At 46.2% G+C, this 11623-nt stretch overlaps 2 non-coding genes across 2 annotated transcripts; one reads left to right on the forward strand and one right to left on the reverse strand.

Annotated features, from left to right (window-relative positions):
* Nucleotides 1-3457: 3457 nt before the first annotated feature.
* On the reverse strand, nucleotides 3458-3529 carry trnae-uuc (transfer RNA glutamic acid (anticodon UUC)). Its single transcript has one exon. It is a non-coding gene; the product is annotated as a tRNA-Glu (tRNA).
* A 201-nt stretch (nucleotides 3530-3730) lies between these two features.
* On the forward strand, nucleotides 3731-3802 carry trnah-gug (transfer RNA histidin (anticodon GUG)). Its single transcript has one exon. It is a non-coding gene; the product is annotated as a tRNA-His (tRNA).
* The last annotated feature ends 7821 nt before the right edge of the window (nucleotides 3803-11623 follow it).

Raw genomic sequence — 11623 nt, forward strand, 5'->3', positions numbered from 1 at the left:
TAACGGTATTTACGTGCCGCTGCTGCCAAGTAGCTCTGGTTTGAGACCGCGTTTTCACTTACTTGCAACGCAAACAGAGAAAGCGATTTTTGACAGTCTCTCGAGAGACTGCGCTAGGTGTTTAGGGATAGACTTTGTCAGGTCCCCCTGGGATGGTGGCCTCTCAAATAGTTTGTGATTCCTCTAGAAGTTTATACAGTAGAAGCCTGCTTCGTGACTTAAATCCAAGCTAAGGAAACGAGTTAGAGGTCTGATGCAGAACTGCGAATTCAATGAAGGGGAACACTACAGTACATTGCACTGTATGTGTGAGGAAAGCTGCCCCCTTCAGTCCCTTGTTGACCGATCAGAGGACTGTAAAGGATACCGCCAAGAAACTTAAGGTTGCTGGTTGGAATCCAGCTCCAAAGAAGCCCCTTTGGGTGTTATGTCATCAAAAAGTAAGAACAGTGAATCTCCCTTTGATCAAAAGCGCAACAGAGCTGTTTTCCGTGGAGCAGGTTTCAGACCCGTAGACCTGTTTTATTTGTAGGGCAGGGCGCATTCCCAAACGCGAATCTCCTGTTTTAGAAATGCTTTGGGCGGCGTGAAGTGAAAATAAGAAGTGGGCTCCAGATGCACATGGAAGCAATCAAGTGTTTCATCTGAGCTGTTTCAAATACTGCCCAAGAGCTTTCCTTTCACAGAGGCGCAACGATTAATGATGGGGGTGCACCCTTCAATGCGCCTTACGACTCTAGGGAGTGATTGAGACGATTCGTAGCGTGTGCTCATTTCTCTCTATTCCCCGTGTTGCAGTGGTAGGATGACGTAAATTACTGCTTCGACACGTAACGGCATTATAATCAAGTGCAGGAGCTGAGCCACGGCGCCCCAGGAGTGTTGTCCTTTTGCAGCCACTTAGACACACCTTTAGAAAAACATTTTGTTAACAGGCATTCTGCCTCAGCCTAAACACCTATAGCTTGCAAAGCGCATGCTATTAGACAGGCACCTCTGCAAGACCTTAAGAGTCTCTTAAACTAGTGATAGTAAGGTGTTCCCAATGGGCGATGTTCGGCTTTCAAATCATCTCTCCGTGGAAGCGCCGAGATGCAGCTGTTTAAGGCTTAGAAGCAGCTGACTGTTTTACTACCTAGCTGATCACTGTCAGTCAGGGAGCTTAGAGGTGAAAAGCCTGTCTGAGAGACAATTCGCCGTCGATCAGTTCAATATGTTCCGTACCAGCTCGGCGCACCCGAGATCATCTTGGTAGCCGTGTAGCTCAGATGAGTGAGAGCGTGTGTGTGTACCACCGTGATTGGATGCCGGCCCTTCTCAGGTCACAGTAAACCTTCTGCTCAAAAAAAGTGAGGTAAAACCTCACTCTGCACAGTAAAACCTCAAAAAAAGTGAGGTTTTATTTAATCTCTGACCAAGGGAAACGTTTCATTTTTTCAAAGAAATGTTTGTTAAATAATGAAGTCATAGTTTTATGGGATTCAATCATAGACCGTGTGACATGGAAGTCAGGAACCTAACCCACAGCACCACCAGCACAGTCACATGCTGAGTGCTGAAAAAGCACTACAGAAACATTATCGACAGACAATGTACAGTGTGTACTATTCTTGTGTTGCGGTACATGAATATAATTATATCGTTATTAATTTCTAATTTATAACTTTACTTTATAAATTTATTAACGTTATTAATTAATTTCACGACGCACAGACAGGGCGCGGGGAGCCGCCGCCTGCAAACACAGCTCCAGGCAGGACTCCACTCCGCAGGAGCCGCAGAGCAGAGGAGATGGGCAGAGACCTGAGCTGCTGTTGCTGCAGACGCTGTCTTTTCTGCACTCGGGGTAGGAGTGAATGTTGAGTTGCCCTTAGAAATGAAGCAGAGCACTTCAACGGCACGGGTGTGTGTGTGTGCGTGCACCTGGTGAGTCTGGGAGACAGATCGAACCTGGGCTAAAAGAGAGGGGGCTTAGCCCTCTTCCATTTGCTACTTCAAAGTTGTACAACCCATTTGTATCTGCTAGGCGGCGCAGTCGTCGTGCACAAAGAACGCTTTGAAAAGCGTCAAAGGCAAGTCATTCCGAGTTGGTCGTTTGTGTTTTCCGTTCAGACGCGAAATGCTGAAATGATCTCTCGGCTCCTCGGTTGTCATTTCTGCTCCGTAAAGGAATCACAGCACGCGTCGCCTTCCAGCACGCTGGGTCGGGACACGATGCCGGGGGTCGGAACGTGCGATGTCTTCCTCGTTAGTATAGTGGCAAATATCCCCGCCTGTCATGCAGGAGACCGGGGTTCGATTTCTCCGACGGGGAGTAGCTTTTCTTTTACCTCCTTAGAGAAAGAACTGCCTTTCACTTCTCTATTTTCTAACACAGCGTCGTGCACCTTTTCATTGCTCTCGCTTTCAGAGCCTCCGCACGGCACACGACTCGACATCAGGAAGCACATTGAAGTGAAAGCAGGGAGCGCTGCGACATGCACTGTGCAGATCCCGCCACACTAAGAGGTGAGTGGGTCTGTTCGATGCACAAAGAACGCTTTGATAAGCGTCAAAGGCAAATCATTCCGAGTTGGTCGTTTGTGTTTTCCGTTCAGACGCGAAATGCTGAAATGATCTCTCGGCTCCTCGGTTGTCATTTCTGCTCCGTAAAGGAATCACAGCACGAGTCGGCTTCCAGCACGGTGGGTCGGGCCACGATGCCGGGGGTCGGAGAGAGCGATGTCTTCCTCGTTAGTATAGGACCTGTCACGCGGACCTGTCACCTGTCTCCACCTGTCACGCGCGAGACCGGGGTACATCAGGACGCGCATTGAAGTGAAAGAAGGATGCGCTGCGACATGCACTGTGCAGATCCCGCCACACTAAGAGGTGAGTGGGTCTGTTCGATCACAGCGCTAGGTGAATCCCCAATCCCCTTTTGTGCGTGGCGACAAAAGAAGTCTGTTTCCACCCGGGGACTTTTCGCGTGTGAGGCGAACGTGATAACCACTACACTACGGAAACTGTGGTAAGATGTGCTCAGCGGCCCAGCGCTGAGCTTCGCCAATGCGATTCAGCTGCTTCCAGTGCCTTTATTGGAGTGCGCTGATAGACCGTGCTCTCTCTCCAGAGACCAGCACGCCTGTCATGGACGGAGCAGGAAAGGCGGCGTCACATTCTACAGCCCTCTCCACGCAATCGACGAAATCGGGCTACTGAAGTGGAGAAAATCGCCTCTCCAGAAAGTGCAAATATCATCTTGGAGAGTATAAATCCTATTGCCGAAGGTCAGCCCTGTCTACCAGAGTGACCCTCCCACCTCCTGCAGCGATGGTCAGCTCGTCTCACACGCGAGAAGTTTCGGCTGGAAACAAGCGCCCCCTCTTCTCGCACGTTTTGCACGTTGAGTAGTTTTAATGCGGCTCCTTCGTACACAGTGCTGATCTTTTGGAAAGCAGGAGGCAAAATTGACACGTTCCCATACCGGGAGTCGAACCCGGGCCGCCTGGGTGAAAACCAGGAATCCTAACCGCTAGACCATATGGGAGTGCACAACCCTGCTGTTCCGGGCATCATGCAAGCAAACTACATAAATATGAGAAAACACGCAAGAGAGTTGTCACTCAGAGTGTCGAAGGGTCGATGTATACTGGGGCTCAGTTGAAATGCAACGTCAGGACTTTCCCGAATTATGTCACACGAAGAGAGCACAGCCTTTTCCGCCCTGCCACGTGTGTATCGGTAACTCGCCGTGATCGTATAGTGGTCAGTACTTTGCGTTGTGGCCGCAACAACCCCGGTTCGAATCCGGGTCACGGCAGAATAGGGGCGTCTGCTTTTACTACTTGCACGAATGAAGGCAAAAAAAAGCCAATTGATGTGAACGAACGGCGCTTTACAGAGGAGTACTGCCTGACTGGATCGTTGATGAACGACAGGGACCACTCCGACCTCTTCTCGGGTTTCTTCAATGACTTACTAAGGATCTTCTTCACATTCGCCCATGCAGGGGAAGCCAGTTACACCAAAGCAAACGCAGGAAAGTGCAATTCAAGCAGAGACCAGGAGGGACTTGTTTACACCGAGAGTGGTCGGAGAATGGAACAATGCGTCCAGCCCTGTTGCTGGAGCCGATTCTTGGTTCTCACTAAGAAGCCCCCACTGGATGCTAATCTTTCTGTTGTTCTTGCAGGTCCTGCGCTGCTTTTGAGCCGACAGAGCTCGTCCTGATCTGTCGGCACAGCCCAATTGCAAATGATCGGCTCCGCATACAGAAGGAACATGCGTTTGGTACAAGAGTGCATGAAGGCACCGGAAATACATTGGGAACAAATGACTGGTGGTTCAAGACCTCTGTGAACTGCAGGAGCGTGCAAGAAGGGGCTGTTTTCACCTGGTCTCGAACCTGGGACCTTTCACATGTTAGGCAAACGTGATAACCACTACACTACGGAAACCTGTAGGGTTTGTTGCTGGTGTATCGCTTGCGTTTCGGGCTGAGAAAGGGACGTGTCATTTTAGGCAGGGGGCGCTGGAGAGAGGAACAAAGGGAGCGATGAAACAAAATGCCGAAACCCGGGATCGAGCCAGGGACCTTTAGAACATACTCTCACGAATCGTTAGAATATGTGCGTTTGATCATCAATTGCATAACAACCACATTCGTTCGACTTGAGCCCTCAAGCTCATAGTTTTCAAATCTTGAAAGCTGTCATTGAGCACATCATAGTCTGCAGTACGCCCCGTAACTTGCGTACTTCAACAGAAAGAAGAGCAGACAGCTCCATAAATATGCGAGGCGCAGAGAGTGCAAGGCGAGCCGCACACGTTTCGGTGGCTGAGAGAGGGCAGTTTTTGCTTCTGCATTTCCCAAGTAAGGACGCATGACAACAAGCGATCGCGGTGCTCATTTACGACATAGTGGTGATGAGTTTTCAGTACGTGTTCTTTTGAACGAGCAATGAGGTTGCTGCCTTGGACAGCTGACTGCACGCTCTCATTGTGCCACGTGATGAGTATTCACCAGGCTCGTTCAGTCATTAGTCACATTCCATCGTTTGCCATAAGCAGATGCTGCAAGGTGATGTGGATATCAGTTCCCAGTCTTGTGGACGAGGACAAAAAGAGCACACAAGGGCTCAGCCGGGAGTTGAACCCGGGACCTCCCACACCCTAAGCAAGAATCATACCCCTAAACCAATGAGCCACGGCAGCACTTTCTATTTTATTCTGTCAGCGAGCTTGAGGACGGGGGAGAGGCGTCATTCGCTTGTCCAGTCAGACCTTCATCAATAAGTCAAGAAAGCCGCAATTACACGACTGCCTTGCAGACGAAGGGCAGTGAACTGCACCCGGTAAGAGGGGAACAAGCGGCACTAGGCGACACCGAGGCATGAGCTCCAGCGAGGGGGGTTAGCTTGCATGGTACAGCGCTCGCTTTGCATGCGTGAGGTAGCGGGATCATTTCCCACGTCCTCCAGGTGTGTGCTTAGAGCTTGATGTGCCGAAAGGTGTTCTTTAGCCTGTGGTCACACCTTGCATGGAGAGCGTCATGCAGCTGTCAATCATTTCGCAGCCACGCCCCCTCTTCATCTTCTCTCTGCCTTAAGCGTCTCCGCCACTCTCTCTTGACATTTCATGTCAGCATGTCAGAAGTCCGAGTGACGTTTTTAATGGCTGAGTGAGGGCACGATGCTGAAGCAGAGAGGTCACTTCAGCCAGAGAGACTTGTGCTAGGTGAGATCTGAAAAACGGACTCGCAACAGAAACAGACCAAAAAAGTATCGGTGAGATCAAAAGGCAAATGCAACATCCAGCAGAGGGCGTCTAAAGATTAGGGAACGGGCGACTGAAATCCATATGAGGCAAACTTTCCGGCTGTGCACCGCAGCTGGCCTCGTTGGCGTAGTTGGTAGCGTGTCAGTCTCATCATCTGAAGGTCCTGAGTTTGATCTTCACACGGGGCAGGGCTGCTTCCTCTCTTGCTCTTTTCAAACACTTGCGGCAACTGTTCCCTCATAACCACGTCTGGAATGCGTGACCTTTACACGGGGGAGAAGCAACGCCGCATCCCTTTTCTAAAGAACATTCACATTCAGAAATAAGTCAAGAAATTTGACATTACTTTTGCTGTCAGCCTGCCTATGTTGCCAAAGAAAGATTCACTCGGCGTCAACATGACAGAACAGCGATCACTTGAAAACACTGTTCCACACTCCGTAAGCAAGAACTTCAGTGTTTGCAGTCACCCGATATGCCGATAGTCAAAGGAGCACAAAACACGAAGCGTCAAAAGACAAGATGAGTTGATGGAAAGAGCGTTGAATTGATGAGCACAAAAGTTCAGCTCATACAATAGGCAACGAAGGTCCCGGCGTCATCATTGCACTTGAAAGGACTGCCTTGCAGACTAAGGGCAGTGGGAGGTTGCTGTTTTGAGATGGAGGCATTGGGATGGTGGGCCGAGATCTATTCTTCTTAAGGAATTCTTCATCGTGAAAGATCGGTCCACAGGTCATCCAAAGAACTTACAAATTTTTGGGACTCTTCCGGAAGGGAGTGAAGTGCTCAAACACATGACATGCCCCCTTGATCTCACATGCACAATTCTGCTGCAACATGCACAGCTACCGTCCACACCAGGCAGTGGGGCTTCAGCAGAATTTGCTACGCCACCTGCAATTACATATCCAGCTGCACACATATACATGGCCCCTCTGTCCTTTTCAGGATCTCAAAAAAAAGCATAGCGTGGTTTTCCTGCAACCTGATTGACCGCATCTCCCTCAGAATGTGCCCCGTTGCATTCATTGCTGAAGCAGGACGGAGGCTAACGGGCATGCCAGAACAGTTAGGCTCAGCGAAAATAGGCTCTCCAAAATATTGTGGTTGTAGTGGAAGAAATATGGTTTAAATTGTACCTTGGTATTTCAAACTCTCTCTAGAATGTTATCCATTTCTATTTTATTTTGACAGGAACTGGCTAATGACACTAGATGAAAAGAGAAGAAAGAAAACACAACGTTTCGGCCGTGGAGCCTTCTTCAGGTGTGAGGGCTCCACGGCTGAAATGTTGTGTTTTCTTTCTTCTCTTTTAAGCATGGAATAGACCTATTACTTGTTCCTTTGCAGCCTACGCATGCTGACACAGCTCCCCACCTGAACTGCTAATGATGCCTGGTAGTTTGTGGTACTTGGGTATTGTCTTATGTTTGCTCAAACTGCATATGTGTGATTGCATATTTTTGGGTATTTTCATATGTCAATATTTAATTCACTGACATTCCTGTATGCTTGGAAGAAAGGTAGATTGGATTTGGCACAGGATGCCTGCCCATATTTGTTGATCATTGTTGGGCTGGAAAAACAATGATAAAAAGTGTATGAAAAAGCTCTCTCCAATATTTCCCTTCTCTTCGCCATGGTTACACTGCCCATTCTTTCCATCTTTTGTCCTTCTACAAAGATTCCAGGGCTCTTTTTCCACCATAATATCAGAATTTTTTTTTTCTCTTTTAAAGGCTGTAGGTGGGGTGTGATGGACTGTACCACTATCATAGAATATTTTTTCAGGACACATCGCAGTTCCATAGTAGAATTTATCAATAGTAGAATTCCATAGGACATTATTTACCAACATATTACCCAGTGTGAGACTCTGCCAGTAAACCTCAGAGCATTGAGTTCTCCACTGATAAAGATGGCTGTCTGAAGTCATGAAATCCACTGCTGGGATGCCTGAGAGACAGTAATTGAATCTTGGCTGGAATTAGGCTTTCTATTAGTGTTGATCTTTGGGAATTATGTGGTAAAAAGGGAAAACTCCTTTACTTTAGTCACTTTGAATGTTCAAATGTACAGAACCTGCAAAACTAAGCAATGAAAAAAATCCATCACCACTCTCATGATAGCATAACTCATAGTCTCTGCTGTTATGTAACTGTTAGGAATCCCTGGTGGGAAGATACACGGATCATGTGCAGACGCAGGCACGGGTGATAGATGAGGCAGGCGAACAAACCAAAACGAGAGGCAAGGTCGTAGTCAAAAGGCGAAAGGCAAGTCGTAATCCAGGAAGTTCTCCGGTAGCAGACAGTCCGAGGCGAGAGGCGAGGTGCAAAGTCGAAAAGGCAGAAGGGGAATCCAAAATCCAGAATAAACGAGGTACGGGGAAAAACGCCAGGTAGAGCTCTCAAGGAGTAGACTCAATACCGAGCAGTGGGAAGCAGGTGAAGATGGTTTAAATAGCAGTGCGCACCGCACAGTGAGTGTGCGGAGGTGGTTTAACTCGTGCGGCGGCGTTTGTTAATAATCACCCGCTGCTGGGGCTGATTAGCTTGCTTACGCTTTGGTCTTGACTGCCTGGTGGTCGTGACAGTAACAATACACACTTTCAATTTTCTTATCGCCTGTCTCCAGAGAGAATGTTGTTAGTGCTGATGACCTTGAATTAGACCTTGTTGACTCTGTAAAACAATCTTCCTCTGCTTAGATTTTCACTCAGATTGATTTTGTTCTCAGATTATTCCTGGCAGGACTGAGTTTCTTGGAAATGAAAAGTGAAAGAAAAAGTACAGAAGATCAGCCCTTGAATATACAACATTGTGCAGTGAGATTTTTAAATGTATTAGCTGCTATCCTGTGCTAGAGCCTGTCATGGTAAGCAGTGGATGACAGGATCTAGCACAGATACTAATGAAACACTGTTAATGAAAGATAAAACACTTGAGTCTTATTTTAGTTTTCCATTTCCCTTTCATTTGTGATGTACTGTACAACAGGCCACAGAACATGCACAAAAACAGATATGCACACATTCACACCAGGCAATGACAGTCTGCCCAGTCAGAATCTGAGCTGAGGTATCAGAATTCTGAATTCCCTGAATTCTGTCATGGATCATCCACAATAAGGGCAATGTTTGAACACGAGGATCCCCAGGAGAGAGCCTAGTAACATAAATCTTGGAGCAAAAGCAGATGATTATCTTCATAGTTTGTGTGGTTGAGCCAAAGTTGAGCATGAGGATATGTGAGTCACCATTCTTAGAAATGGATCCAACTTCAGACAGGCGTCAAAAGTAAGAGTATACAGTGCTGGGGCAATGACACTTCAATGATCAGAAGGATAACAAGAGTTTTAATGCATTGAAATTGATTTTCTGGTGATGCACACTGTCATGGAACTATTAATTTTTTAAGGATCACTTACTGACGTCAGACAGCTGCCAATTCTCCAGACTGGAAGGATGAACAGTTTATCCCCCTAGGTACCATATTTCCATATTTCGAAGCATTGGAATAATACATGTCATACAGCAACATAAAAACAGGAAGACAAGTATCACAGCCCCTATAATCGGTGTTAGTAACTTAAAAGAAAAACATTCCCCCTGGCCCAAACAGTGATTCTAACCAGGAGAGAAAAGCCGGTGTATCTTTTATGCCTCTCTCTTTATTCACCTTGTCTTTTAGTTCTTTCAAATGCTGAATAGCGAGCGTAAGATTTCCGTAATCATAGTCATTAGCTGGAATATATGTACAACAGGAGTCTCCTACTAAAGCATAGACTCCTCCAGATGCTGCATTTTGAAGGTCCAGCACGAACCTGTTCTGAAGTACCATTAATCTAACTCCCCTTAATTCTTGTTTGATAGCGTCTAAGCCTTCTAACGTGATATTAATAAAAGAGTACATTTCATAAAAAGTCGCATGGGTGAGGCTGTAGAATGAGGCATTAAAGCACATATATAACAAGATGCATTAAATTTCTTTAACTTTACAGTATGATTTATAAATTTATACCACAAATTACTCATATCCCCCTCATTATCAGTTTCATTCAGCCAGTTTGTATACAAAGAGGCTTCGTGTTTAGATTCTTCCTCTTTTGGGGTGGTGACAGGCTTCTACATAAAAAGGAAAAAGGCTGTGCACATCAGTCCCAAGCAGGTTATCCCCATCTGTCCTTGTGGAGACATCACTCCTGCGCTTTGCTCAGTTCGTTTGTGACCTTTTTACAGTGGGAAGCATGAATCCAGGGCACCATTTCTGTGACCTTCACAGCAGTGGCAGTGGTCAGCAGCACCTGGTACAGCCCCCTCCACCTGAGTGAACACCATTTCTTTTTCCTGAAGTCTTTCACCAGAATCCAGTCTCCTTATTCACTCATTAGTTCTTACAGCACAGGTAAATCCCTGTGGGCTGGAGCCCAGCATAATCTTAGGCTTTTTTGGTCAACATTGGTCAACAGATTGGTCAACAACTGGGTAATAACTCTTAGAAAAATCTACACATTGTTCCCCTGCCTCAGCTGTGACGTTTTGCAGAACAATTCTAGCTGAAGTTGTAAAATTTCTCTTTGTTCCGTTCCTGCAAAACATCTTATTATGAACAAACAAACCACAAAAATCATTTGCATCTAGGGGAATCACTCCCAAGGGTAACCCCCCTTAAAACTATATTGTTCTACCCATCAGGTTCTGCCACTAGATAAGAGAACCTTTCCCATGAAACCATTTTTTGACCTTCATGATCCCTTCAGGGCGTACAATTAGCACAGAAGCAGCAGCTTTAGTCCACATGTTTTTCAAACAGGATATTAACGATATGATCATAACGAATAATACCAGACCCACAAATATGTATTGAACCAGAGACCCTCTCCATGTTCCTAGCACAGACTGTAGCCATGCACCAATGCCCCAATCATCTGGATTGCAGGATTTACGAAGAAAATTATTTTCGCAGTAATTAATTTATTATATTTACTATATTTATTATACACGTGTAAATTAATTACTGCGAAAATAATTTACTTCGTACACTGTGCAGAGAGCCGTATACTCCTAGTTGCGGCACACATGATACGTACAGTAAAAAGATGTGTTTTCGACGTTATATATGCGTTTATTAATGTCGTCGATTTTACGGTTGCAATTCGACGTTGATTATACGTCGAGGCGACGTATATACGTATAGTCGTATTTTCGCCGTGAATATACGTATATTCGACGAATCAATGCGCACTGGGTAAACTCTTGAGCAAACTCTGAACCAGCTCTAAGGAAACGAATCCGATTAGACGTTACTTTGACTCATCTTTTTACGCTCAGTGCTGGATTGCTCAAACTCCAGCTAGGGTTAGGGTTAGCATTCCCACGCTACTTAGACACTTTGTTTACGCTCAGTGCTGGATTTTGGGAACTTCAGGACGAGTGGGAATTTTCTCCTATCTGTCAATTCTGTATTGTTTTGGAGACTCTTGGCTGCCTATGTTGTACACTGCAGCGTGAAGGAAACATTTTCCAAAACTGTGTCAGCTCAAAAGTTGTAAGAAAACCTCTCCAGCTGCTTTAACTCTCTTCATTTTTGTCATTTAATGTGACACTCGATGTATAACTGGAGCCTCACATATGCAAATGGTGAGGCTCCAGTTCGACACCCAGTTCAACACCACTTTACAGTATATGACAAAAGCATGGCAGACTGTTCCGGACCGGCAGATAACTTCCGCTTATTTTTACCATATTAAACATTGGAAATCCTCCCACTTGCATTTGTGACACTTGATTTTGGCTCCACCTAAGACACTCTTAAATCTTCAAACACTTTTCTCTTCTCCTGCAACACTCTTGTCTGTC

Source organism: Lepisosteus oculatus, unplaced genomic scaffold (assembly GCF_040954835.1).
Source record: "Lepisosteus oculatus isolate fLepOcu1 unplaced genomic scaffold, fLepOcu1.hap2 HAP2_SCAFFOLD_63, whole genome shotgun sequence".
Lineage (NCBI taxonomy): Eukaryota > Metazoa > Chordata > Actinopteri > Semionotiformes > Lepisosteidae > Lepisosteus > Lepisosteus oculatus.